The sequence below is a fragment of the Cricetulus griseus genome, chromosome 2 (genome assembly GCF_003668045.3).
Source record: "Cricetulus griseus strain 17A/GY chromosome 2, alternate assembly CriGri-PICRH-1.0, whole genome shotgun sequence".
Lineage (NCBI taxonomy): Eukaryota > Metazoa > Chordata > Mammalia > Rodentia > Cricetidae > Cricetulus > Cricetulus griseus.
This window is the reverse complement of record NC_048595.1, coordinates 342459502-342476868: the sequence shown is the minus strand read 5'-3', so window position 1 is coordinate 342476868 and position 17367 is coordinate 342459502. Positions and strand designations below refer to the sequence as shown.

The following is a 17367-nucleotide window of genomic DNA, read 5'->3' as shown; positions in this document are numbered from 1 at the left end:
AGGAAGATGAATACAAGCTGTGCATAACTGAATGGCAATCCCACCCTTGGCAACCAGCAGTCTCATTAAGCAAAGACTAAAAGGACTCTGAGGAGAAATAAATTTGACTGAATATGGAGTTCAGGGAAGAACCAAGAAAGGGGAAGAGACTCCTTGGTATGTGGAGGCCGCTTTCAGGCAATCCTCCTTATCCCTGGAGCCCTGTATCTTCATTTCCTTATGTGAGGACCACTTAAACTCCATCTCTCAGTTTATTTCATCAGCAAAACCTGGGATTTGGAACCAGGAGTAGAAACAATCGGGAAAGACAAAAGTCTCTGTACCTCCTGTAGAATATGAGTCCGTCAAGGATGACCTGGGCTTTTCTTGCCTTGACCTGCCTCTAATTCATAGCCAACCCTCAATGTAAGTCAGTCTCCTTCAGACTCCATTTCTCCATCTGCTGAAGAATTCTGGACTTTGGGTTTTAATCTCAAAATTTCTGTGCTGACCAATTTAGCAACACTATCCTCTGATTGCTGTCTGGAACCGTAGGCTCTCAGGAAGTCAGTCAGGATCTGGCGGAAATAAATGTTGTCCTCGAAGGAGAGCCATCCACTTCAGTTTACGTTTGCTGCATCTTACCTCCCAAAACATGCTCCGTGCAGTCCGGCCAGAGAACCATCCAATCTGTGCGAAAGGGAGCCACAGTGCAGGGCATCAGAGATGATTAAATAAGATTAATTCAGAAACAATCAACTAAGAAAAGGTTGGCCATGTTCCAAGAAAACTCTTTTCCATGTACAGTCATCAGGCTGCCTTTGAAGTTTCAGAGTCTTAGTAGAAAAAAAAAATCCAATTTTGAATGTTTCATACAGCACACAGTCCTTTGCCCTAAAGAGATTATCATAGCATTTATCATGGCCCAACTTTATCTGGTATTAATTATTTGTAATAACAGAAGCCAAATATCATAAAGCAAGACATCACTTATTCAGTGTCATGGAAGTCAATTGGTCACCATTCTTAGCTCCTCTGGAAGAACCAACTCCAGCTTGGTTGGAGTTGATAGAGAATGTCTTTCTTTTGTATGTGTGGTCGGTATGGCTGTGCTCACCCAGGCATGCACCTGTGGAAGTAAGAGGTCAATGTCAGATGTCTTCCTTTATTACTCTCCATCTTATTTTTTGAGACAGGCTACTGATTGATCTGGTAGCTGTCCGATGCCACTAAATTAGTTTCTCAGTGAGCCCCCAGGCTCCTCCTGTTTCCTTCTTCCCCACCAGTGTTGGGGTTACAGATGCAGCTGAACCCAGCTTTTACATGGGTTCTGCAGATCTGAACACAGCTCCCTGTAATTGTGAAACAAAGCATTTTACCCACAGAGCCGCTTCCCAGCCTCAGGCAATGTCCTTGGTTAAGATGTCACTGCCAGTTGTGCAAAGTAAACCCTGTGAGTGGCACTCCAGTTAACAGAGTACCATCACCTTGACAGCATCTAGAGAGAAGAGTATGGAGACAGACTGGAATTTGGGATCTGCAGGGGAGACAGAAAGCTTGTGTAGAAGATGATGACTGCAGTCTTGCTCGACCAGTCCACCTTGATTTCAACTACAACTTACTGATCCTAGGGGATCAGTAAGCACAGTGAACTTTGAGAATTAATAGAAAACAGTATTAATAGGAACACGTGAACTCCTGTTTTCCTTTGGCAAGTGAAATAATAAAGTGAATAAGTTAGAATGAAGAGGGTCTATATAATATAGCAAAGCTGAATATCTACACTCACAAAGGGAGACTTTTTATTTCTTGTAGGAAATTCATCACTATTTTCTGAGGCCATCAAACATTTATAAAATTGATGATTTATATTAAACCACAAAAAATTGATAAGAAATTCCAACTGTTGATACCACAGAGGCAATGTTCTATGCTATTAAACAAAACAATAATTATATAGCTAACTTCCTAATTTATTTTATTATGCTAGTACTACCTGGTAGCAATCATTGACAAATGTGTCACATAAATTTACTTAAAATGTAGCTGTAAAATTCAAAGTATAATATTAGAAATGTAAGGCTTAGGAGTACACCATAAGAAAAAAATGTGTTATAAACAACTAGCTTTATCCCAGGAATACAAGGCAGATATGTAACTGATTTTGCTTCATAAGTTAAAAATAGACAATGCTATGATCATGCTATTAGATGTTAAAAATTAATTTGATAATATTCTGTATCCAGACCCAATAATAATTTTTATAAATCTGGAGTGAAGAAAACTTATTTTTATGTTGCTAATAACCACAAAAACAAACAGTGATATGCTTATAATGCAGAGATAAACTTGCATTATATATTTTATCATTTAACACTCACAAATATCTTCTCTTATAATGTGGAACTGAAGCACAGAGAGAGAAGTCAGACACCTATATCAGGGAAGCAGACTCCAACCACATAATTATAGTCACTCTTCCCTTGTGCATTCACATTTTATTTCCTATATGATATATAAGGAAAATGCATTAAAATTATAATTCTATGTTATGCATAGTACATGTTATGTATTATGAGTACATTGTATAGAGTAATATAACTTCTAACAATAATAATATAAAAGAAGGTGGGGCTAAAACAGTATTTTATTATGGTGCTGAAGTTGGAACTGGTACCAATCTCAGGTTTAAGAAGTAGTCACCACATTATTCATAAAAGACTTCTTATTGAAGAATATGCAAAGAAAATGAGAAGACAAAGCTGTTTGCCATAAAAATCAAGTAAATACAAAGAGAGATAATAACAAAGGAAATGAAGGAAAGAAAAGATATAAGACACAAAGAAAAAAACAAAAATAGCTGCTGTAAGTCCTTTCTTACCCATAATTACATTAAATGTAAATGGATGAAAATTTCTCATCAAAAGGAAGGGTTGACTACTAGGCAAATCTCAGAGCATTTGCCTAGCACAGACACAGCCCTAGTCCTATCTCAGAAGTGTAGGTATAAAAGGGACAGAAAGTGGCAGAAACAACAAAATAGAATGATCCAACTATTTGCTGTCTAAAAGAGGCACACTTCAGATCCAGTCACACAGAGATACACAAAGACACATCCAAGAGAGAGAGAGAGAGAGAGAGAGAGAGAGAGAGAGAATGGAAGCCAGTATTCCATGAAAACAGCATCCCAAAGGAGCAGCAATGAAAGACTAAGAGAAAAACCTAGACACAGAATCAGATCCTCTTACAATGTGCACTATAGAAGAAGCTTGATATCATAAGGGCAAAAGCAACATGAAATGAAAAGGGATTTGTAGCATTAACAGGTATATTTAAAACAGTACTTTTTCCACTGTATATCAAATAAGTAAACCAGGTGCAGAAAGAAATGAAATATATTTATCTACTAGTCGTGGTACCAAGCCATATCTTGAGATAAAAAGAGGAAACACAGAGGCATAAGAAAAGAAATTAAGTGACTTGTGATAAGATAATGCACTACCTTTGCATGGCTGTGACCAAATAGGAGGGAGAGGTTTACTTTGTGCCATGGGGTCAGAGATTTCAGTCTACAGTCACTTGGTTCTGTCACCTTGGGCTCATGGTACATCACGGGTGTTCATGTCCTAGGGTAACTAAAGAGTTAAGGAATTGGAAAGGAGGCAGATTTTGAAAGATACACTTAATGCTTTCAAATTCTTGTCTTTCGTTAAGCAATGGAAAATCCCCAGTGTGAAACACATCCAAGAATTTCTATTCCATTGCAAAATCTGAAAGAAGCCAGCACAGGGTCTTTCATGGCTGATCCAAAGCTTGCATGTGAACTGACAAACAATAGGAGTGGTTTACACGTGCCTGTCTTAGACATAACCCCTGGGTTTGGGCAACACGGGGTAGCTCTTAGCTGACTACAAACTTAAACCAACAATAATGGGAAGTGGTTAGTTATTTCTTCCTCAGTTTGCCTCAAAGGCAGAGGGTAGGTATAATGTGTACATGCTTGTTTTCTTTATGTTCACAGGTCTGTGACACATTGGCTCCGCATTAATCCTCAATATAAGCCACAATATAAAAAAATGCAAGACAACAGATCTCTCCAGTCTGCCCCCTGTATTCATTTCCTCATTCTCACTTCATTAAAAACTTCCTGCTTCGCTCATCTTGCCCACCATGGAAGGTATGCCCCATATTCTTGCTGTCCTCTGACTTCATCCTTAAAATTCTTAACCTTTCTTCAGCTCCCTTTCGGCTCTTTGACTGAGAAGATATTCTGAGGAGTGAGGTGGCCTCTTAGGTCACATTGTTGTGACCAAATTCTGAATCCCCAAATCACCAAGAGGCCCATTTCGATGCAAAAGCAATGAGTCTTTTATTGCAGTTGTTTACCGAGCTAACCCCAGGTTAGCTCGGGCCTTTCATCCACCCACCATGGCGGATGGCTGGGGAAAGACGCCAAGAAGCCATGGGATAGAGATCTTATAGGGCACAAGGGGAGTATCTAAGGGTATGCACAGGCTCAGGATTGGTGTGCCTCAAGGCTTGGAGGACTTGCCCTGTGTTGATTGGTCAACTGGTTGTTATGGCCCATAGGCCCTCCCAGGGCGGTTGCTATGCTCTGCATGTCATTGCTGTGCACTTGTCCGTAAAGCACACCCAGAGCCGTAAAGCATAGTACCACCAGCTAACTTCTGATTGGTTCCTTGCCACGAGGCAGGCATCTGACCTCCTAGTGACCAAGGCAAGGTCAGGCAAGCACATGTTAGGCTGTTATGGCTGCCGAAATGGGGAGCTGGTTCCTTCAACATCACCCAAAGACCCAGGTGTTTTTCTGGTTTTCTACTAATAGGAGCATGTGGTGAAAGAGGCCTGTTAAGTTTATGGTAACCAGGAATCAAAAGGAGAGAGGCTGGTGTCCCAGTGTAACCTTCAAGGACATACTTCCGGTCACTAGATCCCCTCTTCTAAAGGTTCCACAATCATCCAGTGCCACCACGAACTGAGCCCAAAACTCCAACACGTGGCCATTTGGTGAACATTCAAGATCCAAACTGTAGCAATTATAGTCATAAAAGTAGGCATAGCTCAATTTAAATATAATTGGTGTCTTTGAAAAAAATGAGAAAATGAAGAAAATACAAAATCTACACACTTGTAAAAGCACAACAGCAAAATGTACACCAGTCAAAATTGATACAACATAATAAACTCATGATATAACCTGGATAAATGATTAAACTTCTGGAACAAAGTAATCTGTATTTCATTATATACCTTAATAAAATGTATAATTAAAAAACCATCTAGACAGAGAGGGAAACATCATGTAAAAAGGTTTTTAAAAATGGGTTGGGCAGGCAGCTCAGTCAGTTAAAGTACCTGTCACAAAAGCATGAGGGCCTGAGTTCTGACCCCTACCATCATGTAAAGAGCCAGGCAAGCAGCATATACAGGCCAGCAGCCTCGGTGCTGGTGGGAGTGGGATAGATAGGCAGATCCCTCGAGGCTCACTGGCTACATATGACTCCATAGGAACACAGATGATAGGATCCTGATAGCTAGTAAGTTTCCTGTTCAGTGAGATTACAGAAATGGAGGTCAGTTATTCAATGGATATAGAGATTTAGTTCTGTAAGGTGAAAATATTCTAGATATCTTTTCAATCGTGGTCACTCAATAAATTATACTGTATTATGCATTTAGTTGTTAAGTTGATAAATGTTATGCATGTCTTATTACAATAAAAATGTCAATCATCTGGAAATATGAGTCCATATCTCAACTCTCAATTCTATTTTTTAACTAAAAAAATATATACTCAAAATAATATATATGTATATATATATAATATTCCTTGAGACATACATTATAGTCTACAAGTATCAGTGACAGTTTGTATGTCTTATGTTAAAAGAATGCAAATGATGTAATAAATCCAAATATTATATAATACTTCAGCTATTGATATACTTCAATTACTGTAGCTTTGTATTAATTGTGAAAGTGAAAAGTCCTCCATCTTTACACTTTTGTGTTTAAGGTATTGTCTTATTTCATTTTTAATAAAAAGCAAGCAAAAAATTGTCTTGTGTCTTCTGTATCCCTTGAATTGTTTGTATGACTTTTAGGATCATTTTATCAATTTATGTAGAGTGAAGAGTGAGACTGAGTAGGCAGAGCACTGGATATGTAGATCAATTTGGGAACTATTGGCACACAATGATGAGTTAATGTGTCGTCTTGGCTAGAGTGCACTGCTTGTGGATTCAATCGAACACTAGCTTAGGAATTGCTGTGAAGTTATTTTGACATGAAAGTTATGCATAATCTCAGTGGGTGTGATTCAGTTACTGGAGACACATTAAGAGCAGAAGTGCAATATCCCTGAACAAAACATCCCACCTGTGGTTGTATGGGCTGCAGTTTCCGTTCACACCCAAGAGCCCTGCCTGTCTTTCTGATGCTTGTTCTATGGGTTTTAGACTTGTGAATGTCTTACAATAAAGAAATACATGCCTTTGAACAAGATCAAGCTTTTCAATCCATGGTCATAGCACACCTTTCCATTCATTTGTATCTTCTCTTTGTCCTTGAACTCAGAGAAGTATCCTGCCTCTGAGGTGTGCACCACCATGCCCCAGCTTCTTTAATTTAGTTTAGTAATATTTTCTTATTTTGCAGAATACAGGGTTTACATATTTTGCTAATTTTTTCTAAGTGATTAAGTCCTGTGATAACTAGAATTGTCATCACAATTTCATTCAATTTGCTCTGTTTCTCTACATGACTCTAATTTATATTTGTGTATCAGGTTTGTATACTGTAATCTTGATGAAATTGTTTATTTTAATAGTTTTTAATGGTCTTCTTAATGTTATTTTGTTATTTGAACCAGAAGGTTTGTGTCTTTAGAGGAAAAAAAGAAGAAGTCAACGTTTTAAAAGGCTGAATTGGGTGCAAGTCAACAATGGGCATCATAGTCTTGTTATTGGGTGGATGCAGACAAAGATACTGGAGGCAGGAAGGATAAATATGCTTCAGGTACATCACAAGTAGCATCATCTTCTAATACCTCCTAACAAGGTTGTGTTAAGCATCTGGAATATACTCAGTACTGGCTTAGGAACTAAAGGAATTCATAGAAGGCTGAGTTCTTTTTTGTTTGTCTGTTTGTTTTGTTTTTTGAGACAGGGTTTCTCTGTGTAGCTTTGGAGCCTGTCCTGGAACTCACTTTGTAGACCAGGCTGGCCTCAAATTCACAGATATTTGCCTGTCTCTGCCTCCTGAATGCTGGAATTAAAGGCATGAGCCACCACCATCCACGTAGAAGGTTGAGTTTTTTGCCTTTACAGCATGCAGGATAAGTCCAAAGCAGACATGTGCCAACCTTTGACTTACCTGTGGAGGACACACTTCGAGACCTCAAGGTGAGACTGGGTAACACCAAGCCCAATATTCATGGGTGTTTTCTGTGCTTAACATACCTAAGGTAAATGTTTATTTGTAAGTACAGCATACAATAAGCAATAATAGTAGCTGAATAATCATAACTATATAGAAATAAAAATTATTTCATTACACTACTCAGGATGCCATACAAGTTAAATCTTATGAGTTGCTTATTTCTGGAATTTTCCATTTCCTATTTTTGGGCTCTGGTTGACCACAGGTGACTGTGAGGCTGTGAAAGAGAGAACCACAGATGGAGTCAGGGGTCAGAGAGGGCTACTGTGTAAAGTGAGGGAAATTTTAAGTACCGACCACACCACACCCAAGTAAAAGCAGTGACGGTGAGATCCCTGACAGAGTGGCTGATTCTTCAGGAGGAATGAAGGTTTCCCCGAGGAGGTGACACTGGCTTGGACCTAGATGAATAACGCTTATGATTATGTTAAGCGAAGATTTGCAGGAAGACGGGAGGGCTTCAGGGAAGGGAGCACAGGAGTGATGTGAGACACCCGAAACACGCTTCGTGCTAAGCTCTGTCTACCTGCAGTATCGGTAGGTTTCATGTTTGGAACAATAGCTCAAAGCTCTGAGGAACAGACAGGACTCACCGACAGCCTGAAGTGATCTTTGGTCTGTGAAAATGCAGAGTATGTTTCAGCGGGTTCTGGATAAGAGTATACGTTCAATCTAGCTTCTGGGAGAAGAGGCCAATGATGACACTTTGAGGAACAAAGCTGGAAATCAGTGGCAGCCACTAAGAAGGTCAGTGCAGCTGTGACTCGGCCCGTTTACAGGAAGGTCAGCTCTGAGCGCCAGGCAAGCATAGGGAGGGAATTTTAAAGGCTAATATCAACTAGATAGCCTCACAACGAGCTAAGAGAATTCTCCAGGAACAATCAGTTGCACAAACAAAAGGTTAATTACCTGCTGTTGGGTGCCAGCTGCCCTGCCCCCAAGGTATCCCCCGTGTGGCCTGAGGAATGTATCCTGTGTGACTGCCTGTACCTTCCTTTGCAAAGCTCGGGGCCTTCGGATCTGCAGACCCACTCTCTGATAGAAATCTACCAAGATAAGAGTGGTCAAGCATCTTCTCCCTCTATCCCTTTGAAGCTGGCAATAGTCAACGATCTAGAATTCCTGTCGAAGAGCTTCAGCTTGCAACACAGCCGATAATGAGAGTGGGGGAAAGAAGGCCAAAGTTTCATCACATCCTTAGCATTTTCTGCATACACCTGCCGCCTGCCTGTCTGGGAAGCTTATCTCAGCAGCCCTCACCCTGCAGCGTCTCCTTGGGGCAGTAGTTCTCAACATGTGGGTGGTGACCCCTCTGCGGTGGATGGGCCCTTTCACAGGGGTCTCCTAAGACCATCAGAAAACAGATATTTACATTACGATTCATGACAATAGCAAAATCACAGTTATGAAGTAGCAACTAAAATACTTTATGGTTGGGGGTCACCACAGCATGAGAAACTATATTAAAGAGTCACAGCATTGGGAAGGCTGAGCGTCACTCATCTGCCTTAGGGTCTCTCCAGAACATACATGTAAACTGCCAGTAATGCTAAGCTACCATTGTCATTCTTTCTTTCTCTTTTTTTTTCTCTTTTTATTAATTAATTTACTTTTATTCTATGTGCACAGGTGTTTTGCTTGCATATATTTCTAGCTACAGGCAGCTTTAGAAAAAATGGACTTCGAATGTTACATAGTATTCTGTCAAGCTAAATTAATCCATTTATCTTGATAAACCCATTCTCTGAACAAATTTTTGCTGACTCTGTGATCGACACTCCTCTAGTTCCAGAATGAAGTCCAAGCACCTATTGAGATTCTGTCTCAATGGAGTCAGGTATAAAGACAGCATGGGACGGGAAGGAATGCTGAATGTTTTCAACAGAAGCATAGCTGTGGGGAAAGGACTAAGGTGGCTGGGGAAGGCATGAGCCCCAGGAGTAGGAGGTCACAGGTGGCCAGGGCAGATGGATGCTGTGGAAGAGAGGGTTGTGCAAGCCTCTGAGAGAAGCATTGCAGGCCGTGAACAGCAAGTGCAAAGGCCTGTGACGAGAAGCCTGGAGAGGACATCCCTGTGACCAAGCGTAGAGAGCAGTAGAGAAGGTAGAGGTGATGCAGAGAGACTGCTATTCTAGGCACTGCAGACCACAGTAAGGAGCTGGAGGTGATTGTTAGGATGATAGGAATCCATAAGGAAGGGATTTGATCAAACTTACTGTGTGTAGAATAACTTCACTCCTCGTCCACAACAACCCAGTCTCTTGTCAAGGAAACCTGGGGAGTAGGTCTGTAATTGTAGACTATGGAGTTTTTAAGAATGGAAGACCCAGAAGTCATAAAGGAAATATGCCAACAATTGTTCAATCTCGTCAGCAGATAGTACCTGTCATATGCCTGGAATTCCTGCACTTAAGGTGGAGTCAGGAAGATCCAAAGTTCAAAGTCTTCATCAGCTATGGGGTGGGTTTGAGACCAGCCTGGAATACATGAAATCCCGTCTCAAGAAAAAGGAGAAGACAGAATGAAAGGAGGAGGGAAGGGAGGGAGGAAAAGGGAAGGACAGAAAACAGACAAAAGAAAAATGGAAAAGACTTTTTTAAAAAAAGAGGAAGAAGGCTAACAAATACTATGTGGACAGTATTGTAGCATACAGGTGGCGATTCTGCATTGTGTTTTTATGTATTCTCACTTAACTATAAAGATATCAGTGGCTTCTGAGCGGGAAGAAAAGGAAAAGCAAATACACACATGTACCACTTTTTGATAGGGCTCCGGTTGGAGAATTTCGTCATTGAGTAATTTTGTCATCAAGCTGACATTATCCAGCGTACTTACACAAACCCGGGTAGTGCAGCATTCTATACAACTAGGCTATAGGGAGTAGCCAGTGCTCCTAGGCTACAAGCTGCGTGGTGTGTTAGAGTAGCAAACACTAATTGGCAACTAGAATGCAATACTGTGTTTATGCAGTTAGAGAAATTACCTAAAGTAAATACAGTAAAAATAACAGGTAATGTGAACCTTCCAATCCCATTAGAATCGTATGGGGCCACCACTGCATATGTGGAGCCCAGCTGACAGGAATATTGTCAGACATTGCATAGCAGTGAAGGCAGAAACAGGAAGGCAATTAAAACAAAAGGCAGCAAATTGGAAAGAAAAACCATAATCGCAAAAATCTAATGGATCTAAAGTTGATATCAACCAACATAAATGAAAAATTAAGCAAAGACAATTATTACATAGATCATAGGAAAATAAAAATCAATAGCTGGTACACAAACACAAACCTGTTCAACCTCAATTATAATTCAAACATGCAGATATATTGACAAAGATTGTAAAAGAATACGAAAACTAGAATGAAGTTTTACAAGAGTGGATTTTTCTGTTTGAAATTCTTATCAGTTTTCTTTTCCTCTTTTTTTTTGGGGGGGGGCTGTTTTTGTTTTGTCTTTGCCACGGGGACTCTCTCACTGTGTAGCTCAGACTGGCCCCAAACTTGTTACCTCCTTCCACCTCACAGGCTCTGGGGTTGCCCACATCACCCCATCTCGCTGGTTTTCTTCACCATCTTCTTTTCACACTCAATGTAAACCAGATCTCGGAAAGATCACCTTCTGCCTGTTTTGTCTGTTTCTTTAAATCTGAAACCGTTTCCCAATAATAATTTGAGTGCAATGGCTTTTTGGAATCTCACATTATATAGTCAGGGCTTGGCACAAATTTTTCTATCGTGCTTTGTTTCTAAGCTTGTCAACCTAGCACCTGCTTAAAATATTCGTAAATAAAGAAACCCATGTGCATACTCAAATACTAAGTTCTAAGAACACAGACACCTTGGTGGCCTCGCATAGTGTTCTTCTCACCAAGAAAGCTGGAGTGATATCCCTAGCATTGGACCTTGGGAGCCAAATCCACATAGAGGAATACTCTCTGAGCCAAGACACACGGGGGTGGGCCTAGGCCATATCCCAAAGTGTATGACAGACTCTGATGACCCCCTATGGAAGGCCTCACCTTCCATAGCAGAAAGGATATGTAATAGGTAGGGTGTTAGTTGGGGGAGGTGGCAGGGGAGGAGAGGAGAGAGTGGGAACTAGGATTAACATGTAAAACAATTTTCTAATTCAAACATAAAAAGGAAAAAAGGGGGCTGGAGAGATGGCTCAGAGATTAAGAGCACTGACTGCTCTTTCAGAGGTCCTGAGTTCAATTCCCAGCAACCACATGGTGGCTCACAACCATCTGTTATGAGATCTGGTGCCCTCTTCTGGTGTGCAGATATACATGGAAGCAGAATGTTGTATACATAATAAATAAATAAAATCTAAAAAAAAAGGAAAAAAAAAAGAAAGCTGAAGTGACTATGATCAATGTGTTGTGACAATGAAACAGGAATTGGAAGGCCCACACTCCTGCTGGCAAACACCTGCCTCTCATTGCCTGACTACAACTCTCAACATCTTCCAGGTTATGTATTTCTGTCTCTCTTGTGAAATTCTCCACTATGACAAAATAAGAACTGCATTTCTCAAGCCAAGCAGTATTGGCGCATGCCTTTAATCCCAGCACTCGTGAGGCAAATGCAGGCAGATCTCTGTGAGTTCAAGACCAGCCTGATCTACAGAGTGAGTTCCAGAACAGCTATTACACAGAGAAACCCTGTCTTGAAAAAAAAAAGCAAAAACAAACAAACAAACTGCATTTCTCAACATCCCTATCATTCTCAAGTCTCTTCTTTCATTGCTCTCTTTGCCCACAGTATCCCTCTCCACCCCTCCCTCTCATGTTACAATACTGCATGCAGAAAGATCCTTGTGTTCCGTGGGAGGGGATTCTTCTCAAAGAGACTGGTTTGTCACTGATGAACACCTGGCCCTTTGTCTTGTGAAATAGAAGCAGAATGAGACGTGCTAACTGCAAGCTATGTCAAAGAGAATAGTGGGTTTCCTGAAAGGCTCTGAAGAAATAAAACTGACATGCAGAAGAGGGTTGATACTCAGTGGTCCAGTGCAGTATGAGAATAAACTAATTCACACTGATAAGATTTCCATATGCTGAGGTTCTCACTACCAGTTTAGGTATTGTGTTTAGTGTAATGGGATGATCTCCAGGTGTGTGCAGTTAGTGGCTGAGTTGCCTCTGTGCTCAACACTCTGCACTGGTCTTAGGTCAACATCGAAGTGGTTTCTTCTCTATCTTTCCGGAGCAGCACCTCACCTCCCTGTCTCCAGTTTACTTCTGTTCCATGGTGGCATAGACACCAGATGGCCACACTTGCTGATCCGTGTCCCAAATAAAATTTAGGAAAATTCTAGAGTGTGTCCGTTAATTGTTCCCTGACTTAGTCTTGGGAGGTCTAATGTCTGATGTTTCTCCCCTGTACTAACATCACTCATTTATCCATCCATCCATCCATCCATCCATCCATCCATCCATCCATCCATCCACTTGTTAGTTTCTTTGTTTATTCAATGAACAAGTATTCTGAAACAATGGAGCAGTGTTCCCCTCACTATGCCAGCTACTCAGCACACAGAACATACACCCAGCTTTCACACATGTGGAGTTTAAAATCAAGTGTTGCACATGGCTGTTGTACACTGAGCTTCCAAAGTGTCCTGACAGCATAAAATAGGAACTAGTTTACAACGACGAGTTCAGAATCAACATTTCCTATCAGAGGCAAGAGTCAGAAGCCCTCTGGGGGAGACTTTTTCTCTGGCCAGGGAAGCCTGTTCTGCAGGCTGACCCTGGCTGTGCATAGCCTACCTTTCTGAGGTTGCAGTGAAACATCTGCCTCCATCCCTTCGTGCCCCTCCCACCTTCACCTGGTAACTCCTCAGACTGAATCTTTGAAGGCTGGTTTAATGCTAGAGGAGGGTATGTAGACAGTAATTGGGGTATTTGAATTTGCACCCTAATTGGTCGAGCTACACAGGAGGAAAAAAGTACTGTGATGTGGGACTTCTCTTCTGTAAGGTTTAGGAGTTGGTCACTGAGCCTCACTTTCAAGAATGAAATCAATAAAAAAAATAAATAAATAAATAAATAAATAAATAAATAAATAAATAAAAGTTGGGCTTGATGGTAAATGCCTATAGTTCTAGCTATTAGGGAGGTTGAGGCAAGAGGATTGCTTGAGCCTAAGAGTTTGCAGCCAATGGTGGGGGAGGGGAGGCAAGAGAGTAAGAAAGAAGGAAAGAAAACAAAAAGGAAGAAGGGGGAGGCAAGAAATGAAAGGAGAGAATACAGAGCCCACACTGAACAGTCTTGAGTCTGAGATGACACTAAGATGTGTGAAAGTTTGCATGAGATAAATATTATGATCACTGGTAGGAACGAGTCTTTGAGTTAGTTTAGGAAAGTCTGAACCTGCATTTTTTTTCCTTCTTACAGTTCCAGATTTTATGCCAGCCAAGTGAAAAGCCCACTTTGTGCATCGCTGCTCCTCTCCAACCTCCCACTTTGGATTTGTTTGTGAAAAGATTACACTCAGCTGCCTGTCCCTGAAGAGTTCATGACAAAAACCAGGGCAATGGGCTAAATTATTTTAGAACGAAAAGAAAATAATCTGGAAAAACATTGAGCAAGGAAACTGGAGGTTTCTTCAGTTCTGAAGTGAGAGGCATTCCAAAACATGGCCTCTCTGCTCCCTCGACAGGCAAGAGCTTAAGCTATCAGGTCCCAAACCAGGGCCCCTGGAGCAGTAACGTGAGGTCACAGATCACCATGCGAATGGAATTTTGCCAAGAAAACTCTTTGAAGGTATCCATTCTGGTGACTGAACACATTGTCCCCTGCAGTTGAAGCAAACATAGATAAAAAGCACTCAGGAAAAGCCACTGCACACGGAGCAGGAATGATAAACCACCGGCTGAGTTTAGTTACTCACTCAGGCTGTGGGCCATGTTTCCCTAGCTTGTGCCTACAGTTACTCCAAACTCCAGACCACCAAAAATCAAGGGACTTGTGGGTATCCAATGAGGATGCTTATCGTGAAAAGTATTCGAAAGCTTCTGTTCGCTTCATAAGAATCCAGAAATTGGAAATGTAAATATAATCAGACTCAATGCCCTTCACTCAGCCAGAATAATCTTCCCACAAATGCACTTTAACCACCTACTGCCCAGAAGCCTACAGTGCTCCCACATTAGAAAGAAATGGGTTTCCTGATTTACCAATATGACTTTATCCTGCACCTGAGGTATGTCCCCACTCTCCCCACTTGTGCCTGAGTGCAGACGACCTACCCTACTAAGTGGATCTGCTCATCTCTACCTACACCAAGGTGAGCTGGACCCTTCTCTCTCCACACTGCCCTCTCTCCCTCACTTTTCACTCCATTCTCCATGGAGGTTTGCTTCAGAGTTGGAAAATTCAGAGTCCCAAGTAATACAATCCATAATGCTAATGGCTGAGAGATGTTCCACACTCCAGAGTAATAAGTGGAAGGCATTTACTGCCAACCTTTTCACATGAGTCCAAACTCTTCTCCTCTCCTTAACCATGTGGGGCAGGAGGATCATGAAAAAGAACTTGGACTGCCGGGCTTTGGTGCCTCATGCCTTTAATCCCAGCACTCGGGAGGCAGAGGCAGGTGGATCTCTGTGAGTTCGAGGCCAGCCTGGTCTCCAGAGCGAGTGCCAGGATAGGCTCCAAAGCTACACAGAGAAACCCTGTCTCGAAACCCACCCACCCCCAAAAAAGTACTTGGACTACACAAGTGTCCACTGAGTGTGCTAGAAACAGGCTCTGGGCATTGCCTCCCTTGACCAACTTCCCAGCCCGCTATGGAGTCCTGTCCAATCTAGCCTTCTTCCATAGGATATGTCTCACTTGTATCCACTCACAGAAGCTTTTATGCGTCAAGCTCTGTCTTCATTCTCAGCTGCCCAGGTAACATCCTCACCTTCCTTTCCTACATGGCACATGTCTCCCCAGCCTGTTAACTTCTCTGTTCAAGAGGAATGCCTTTCTCCTCTTTCTCTTTCCTGAACTCTAACCTAGTATAGTATTAGGCACTCTCTTGTTCCCTAGTTGTCTCATTCTTCCTTCTGTTCAGAACTTAACAGCTGTATCTAGTTGATTGTGATACCCATGTGGCCCTCAGTCCCTGGAAAGGAAAACCTGCCATAATCTTTATTCCCTACTTCCTAATCTTCTGCCCACCTCACTATGGGTGCCCCATTCACATTGGGCATTGAAAGTGAGGGACTTAGGGGCTCTTGGGGTTGACTCAGACACTGCTCTGTCTCACATCTGGCCATGACCAATATTTTTTGACCTCTGCATCCTATTTTATCTACTACTCACCTTCCTCTCAGTGGAGTCTGAATCCTAAAATGTCTCTTGGTTGTGCCTCCTCTTACACATAGTCATTGCTCCTAATTTCAGGCCCATAGAATTTCTCATCTGTTCTGCTTCAGTCGTGTCTTGCCCGATTTTCAGCCCACACCTCATCCTCTATACTGTCACTAACAAAGCTGTCAAAGACACAAACCTTTAATGCCACTTTAAAACTCCCACAGCTCCCCATAACTCAGATTGAAGACCAAAGCCCTTACAATGTCATTCAAACTCAGCAATTTAGTTCACCCTTACCTTTCAGTTTGGGCTACTGAGATTTTAAATATGTCTTCCAATGTAGAAAACATGCTTGAGCATTCCCAGTGTGGCCTCCCTCCATGTGGTCTGTAGCACTGTGTGAGCTCCCTGGTCACAGCACTGTCATCTCCAAATGTGTGTCTTCCCCACCAGACCGTGCACTCTTTGTTTAGTCAGCCAAAACTCTCACATGAAGATTTTTAACTGAAATTCTCCCACTGTCTCCCAGCGCAGTGAAGTAGGACGTGGAGAAAGGCAATGGCAATGACAGGAATGGAACAATGAAGAAGTTAGCCAAGACATTGGAGGAAAAATTTAACAAGCCCTTGAGGCTGTTGGAGGAAGAGGAGATGAAGAAAGAAAAATACAGTCTCCAATGTATGTTTAACCACATGATCCTCAAAGGGACCAAGGAATTTAACCCTTAGATGAGTCATATTACGATACAGACAGCCTGTCTCCCCCTTGAGACCTTTGGAATACACGATTGCCTGAACAAGCTTTTGCCTGATGTATGTGTACTAATCCCAAAGAACAAAGGTTTCATTGTGGATTGTCTCGACCATGTACCAACAGATGACTGCAGTTAAAGAACTGTGGGGAGGGGTTTTTAGGGTTCTGAATTCTTATCACTGAAATCGCCAAAGCCAGATCAACACTTCAAAACCGGAACACTGGCCAGAGTAAAAGCAGATCACAAAAACAATACCTTTTGGCAAATTTGACCAATTAAAATTCACTACATGAATTAGGTTCTCTGTATGCCCTTCTCTACACAACTATACTTGTCACTAGTGTCAACATCGAACTAAGCTTGAGTTGAATAAAAATGCTACCCATAAATGAGTGTAGCTCCAACTCCTAATCAAAGAAGAATTTTTTGAAGTAGCATCAGGAGAACATTACAGAAATCCACAACTACTCAAAACACAGAAATCAACTGCGGGATGTGAATCCCAGCTGATATGTCTATAACACAACTCCTGTACCCTACAGTTCAGGAAACACAGCAGAAGAGAGAGTGGAAAGATTGTAAGAGCCAGAGGACCAGGAAGTCTGCTGTGAGATTGTGCCTTCTAACTATGACACGGAAGCCACACCTATGAAATCTCAACAACAACAACATAACTGTCTAAATAAGACCTGAACAATTCCAACAACAGTTGACATCCCAATGTAGATGAAAGAAATATCATGGGGTCCCACCCCCATGTGAAGAGGCACAGGCAATTAACAACTGCTGAGAGGGACACAGAATTCATTGCCCCATAGATGAATCCCCTAATTGTTTGTCCAAGACCCAAGTGGTCATCCCTA

General features: G+C 41.6%; 1 long non-coding RNA gene across 1 annotated transcript; it reads right to left on the bottom strand.

Moving 5' to 3' along the window:
• Positions 1–232: 232 nt before the first annotated feature.
• Positions 233–16390, bottom strand: LOC118238253. The gene is made up of 2 exons (XR_004768045.1): positions 16048–16390; positions 233–1108 (listed from the first exon to the last, which is right to left on the bottom strand). It is a non-coding gene; the product is annotated as an uncharacterized LOC118238253 (long non-coding RNA).
• Positions 16391–17367: the final 977 nt, after the last annotated feature.